This window comes from Camellia sinensis, chromosome 1 (assembly GCF_055761805.1).
Source record: "Camellia sinensis isolate YWXY chromosome 1, ASM5576180v1, whole genome shotgun sequence".
NCBI classification, from domain to species: Eukaryota; Viridiplantae; Streptophyta; class Magnoliopsida; order Ericales; family Theaceae; genus Camellia; species Camellia sinensis.
Window position 1 is genome coordinate 4,644,391 of NC_138961.1, and position 3,110 is coordinate 4,647,500.

Consider the following 3,110-nt stretch of genomic DNA (forward strand, 5'->3'; position numbering starts at 1 on the left):
ATGGGTTATTCTACCAGGTATACTTGCTGCCCTCATAACCGCAGTCAATGATGCCACAATCATTAATCATTGTATTGAATTCCTCTAAAGATACAAGATTTTGAGGTCTGCCACCAAGTTTTTCAGACACATCTGAAATTGCGTTAAAATAACCCGCAACCATCCATGGACCTTGTATGTCTTAGGACAGTAATTGAAGTTTTTCCCAAAGAAGCCGTTGCTTTGCATAAACAATGGTAAGCCTTACCAGATCAGAATTAAGGAAGCCGATGTCGACTGTGATACACTGTTCAAAGGCGTCGACAAGCACTACATTCACTTCATGATTCCAACAGAGCCATATTTTCTCATCTGCCTCTTGATTTGCCAATGAAAAGTTGAAACCAATTCTGTTGGAGAATTCCTGAATCTTATTAGCATGGTGAAGAGGTTCAAGAATAGCAATCAACGATATATTATACATCTTTACAAGCTTGGCAACCCTCCTTCTTGATTTGATGTTGCCTATGCCTCTGATATTCCACAAGAGGTTATTAATCATGGCTAACAATGGAAGAAGTTTGAGAAGAACGAGCCAACGCTCTAGTAACCCTTCTGGAGCTCTTCAAGTTCGATTCTTGTACTTTGACAGATGTATCTGGCTGCTGCTTGTAGGATTCAGAAGCTTTAGATAACACTTGAGATAATTCCTTACACCTGAAATTCCTGTGTTTGCTTCTCTCATAGGTTCAAAGTCCGATAAGTATCCCTTAGTCTGAGCAGCTTGTTCCTTTGGAACGTTAGCATCATCTTTGGATTTCAGTCAAACAAGGGATATATTAGACTCCATGGTGTTTATGAGTTCATGATCAGGCTGAGAGATAATAGGCATAATAGCCTGAATACCAGAATTATCAACATTGGAATTGTTAGCAGCCAGAGATGAGTCAATGGCATCTACTATTACCTGATGAGAAGAATCAACCCTCAACTGAGAATCATGAGAAGCAGTACTGGTTGAAGGATCGGCAGAAATCTATATGTGCTGAGAAGTTTCTTTATTAACATAAAAAAGATTCTGCTCCGTCTGATTGTCTGTAGTTTGGAAGATTATATGTATTATCAAAGGATGATTGGATGGTGTTGTCCGTTGGCCTGTAGACTTGACGTGGGGGAGCTTTTCCTCCTTGACCTTGTGCAGATTTATTCCTAGAGGCATTAGAGTTAGGAGCTGACGCTCTTCTTTTTGTTACCATTCTTCTATAAAATAAAAACTCGAACTCGAAGGAAAGATCAGAGAGCTTCCCATTCCGAAAATCAAGAAAGATGAAATGCCAGAAAGCCTCCAGGGGGAAGAGGCATTTTATACTTCTGTCTCCCCTTCCGGTCATCAAGGAAGAACTCGAACAAGAGCTCAAAGTCATTCTTCTTTTTGTTGGTTCATAGTCCACACGGGGTTCTGGTCTTGTTACTTTATGTTTCGGAGTCAATTGATCCCTCGATCAAGTCCTAACTAGAAATATCTTAAGAGAAGAAAAACGAGAAATCGTTTGGATTCGAGGCGAAACCCTTCCCCGCCGTTACGGAGTTCTTCTGCTATAATCTCCGAAATCGAGGGTCAGCTGACTGGGGAGTTAGTATTGATTCATGCAAAGATGCTCCTCTGAAGCTGAAGTAAGGGATTGTCCACCTCACCGCCTCGAAGAGCAGTGGCTCTGTTGTTTTGCACGCCTACAGAGAGAGACTCCAAAAGTACCGACGCTCAATCGAAAGAAAGAGCAATCAACTATATGCTTAACTCATGCCCCAGGAATCCCTAGACAGAGGGGGTACGAGCTAATCTTTTACTGGAGAGAAAGCTGGGGAAAAGCATAGAGCGTGCGGGCTCCGCTCTCGCCCTCCTCCCATCCGCGAAGCTGAGGCGGGAGAAAAAGCATAACTCCCCGGTGACGCTCCCAAACCGATCGCTATCGTTTTCTTGCTTTCTTGTTGTCTTGAATTGTTATAGAACGGCTTTATATCAGGTATAGTTGGTAGGATGAAGTGGGATGAAGCGTTAGTGGATATAGCAAGTGTGCCGGGGATGCGGCTCGGGCGTAGTAGGTCTGGACGCCTAGCATGAAACAGCCTTCTCTGGGAACAGCACTATACCTTAGTATCTCTCTAACTTCCAGTCTATATAAAAGGTAGTTAGCAGAGATAAGTCTGTCTGGCTCGCGTAAAGGGCTACTTTTGCATCGGCTCTCTCTCGTTAGGTAATTACCGAGGCGAAAGCAGCTCTCTCGGAAGTCAGTTTTCCCGCCATCTTAGTGGGACTAGTCTAATAAACTTTCACTTGAACTGCCAAGACTCGGTTTTTTGTTGTGGTAACGCCCTCCTAGAATTACGTTTAACGTCCCTTTATGACTTTCCCGATCGGCGCCTCGGGGCGGTAGCCGGGTCCGGGACATTACTACCACGGCTACTATCGACCCGAGCCCAAAGAAGTAAAAGAACGGACTAAAGCGAGGAGTTCATTGGCCATACATAGTTAAGGGGGATGGGGATCAACCTCTTTCATGACCCATGGCCCCAGTGTGTCACTTGGTTAGCATTTCTAGAAAAAATGGAGTAGGGTTGGTTTTTCGATAGGGAAACAGACAGGGGAGTTGGCTGTAATTGAGACACGTTTTTCGGATGGACGATATGGATTTTTTCGAGATGGTTAATCACTTTTTTAACCGTGAGAGGGAGGTCATTCAGAACCCGCTGGCTCCAGGGGGCGGCTCCAGAGGCGCTGCCGCAGGCGCCAGCACCGACGGAAGTTGCCCACCCCGCTCCTGATCAAAAAGAGCGTGCGGCACTTCGAAGGGACATTCACACTTTGATTCGTGAGCAACTTCACGAACATTGTGAAAAGGGAAAAGGGCGGCTGTCCGTGTACTTTCCGAAAAGGACGGAAATATACTCCAGTGCCGCGAAGGCGATAATGTCTTACGATCTGGAGATCTCCGCAGAGACGGATACGGAAACCCTCCGCGGATGGGTGGAGGATAGTTGGGGGGACCCTAATCTCCTAAAGCCACTCATTAGGGAATACCGGCCAAATTAGTCTGTCTGCCGCTTTCTTTCATAGCAGAGCCGTTATTCAC

The 3,110-nt window shown here is 45.2% G+C and overlaps 1 protein-coding gene across 1 annotated transcript in view; it reads left to right on the forward strand.

The window, feature by feature from the left end:
* Positions 1-1,253: 1,253 nt before the first annotated feature.
* Positions 1,254-3,110, forward strand: part of LOC145791122 (NADH dehydrogenase [ubiquinone] iron-sulfur protein 2) — an 8,898-nt gene continuing 7,041 nt past the window's right edge. The window contains exon 1 of the mRNA XM_082871105.1: positions 1,254-3,110. This exon is cut by the window's right edge and continues 259 nt beyond it. The gene's annotated coding sequence lies outside the window, so the exon portion shown is untranslated.